Source organism: Somniosus microcephalus, unplaced genomic scaffold, assembly GCF_052327205.1.
Source record: "Somniosus microcephalus isolate GS21.2 unplaced genomic scaffold, FLI_Smic_1.0 unresolved_chr8, whole genome shotgun sequence".
Lineage (NCBI taxonomy): Eukaryota > Metazoa > Chordata > Chondrichthyes > Squaliformes > Somniosidae > Somniosus > Somniosus microcephalus.
The window spans coordinates 17,102,717-17,103,387 of NW_028225186.1; positions in this window are offsets into that span (position 1 = coordinate 17,102,717).

A 671-nucleotide genomic window follows, 5' to 3' on the forward strand; every position below is an offset into this window, starting at 1 on the left:
GTATTGTATTCCATCTGCCAAATCTCTGCCCACTTACTTAGCCTGTCTATGTCCCCTTGCAGCTTTTTTATGTCCTCCTCACTCACTACTTTCCCTCCCATCATAGTATCATCTGCAAACTTTGATATGTTACACTCGGTCCCCTCCTCCAAATCGTTAATATAGATTGTAAAGAGTTGGGGACCCAGCACTGACCATTGCGGAACACCACTAGTTACTGATTGCCAGTCTGAGAATGAACCATTTATCCCAACTCTCTGCCTTCTGTTAGATAGCCAATCCTCCATCCATGCCAGATTATTACCCCCAATCCCGTGATTTTTTATCTTAAGCAATAATCTTTTGTGTGGCACCTTGTCAAATGCCTTTTGGAAGTCTAAATACACTTCGTCCACTGGTTCCCCTTTATCCACCCTATATGTTACTTCCTCAAAGAACTCCAGCAAATTTGTCAAACATGACTTCCCCTTCATAAAACCATGCTGACTTTGCCCTATTAAATTATGATTATCAAAATGTCCTGTTACTGTCTCCTTAATGATGGACTCCAAAATTTTACCTACCACAAAGTTTAGGCTAACCAGTCTATAGTTTCCAGCCTTCTGTCTACTGCTCTTTTTAAATAAGAGTGTTACATTAGCAGTTTTCCAGTCTGCCGGGACCTTTGCTGA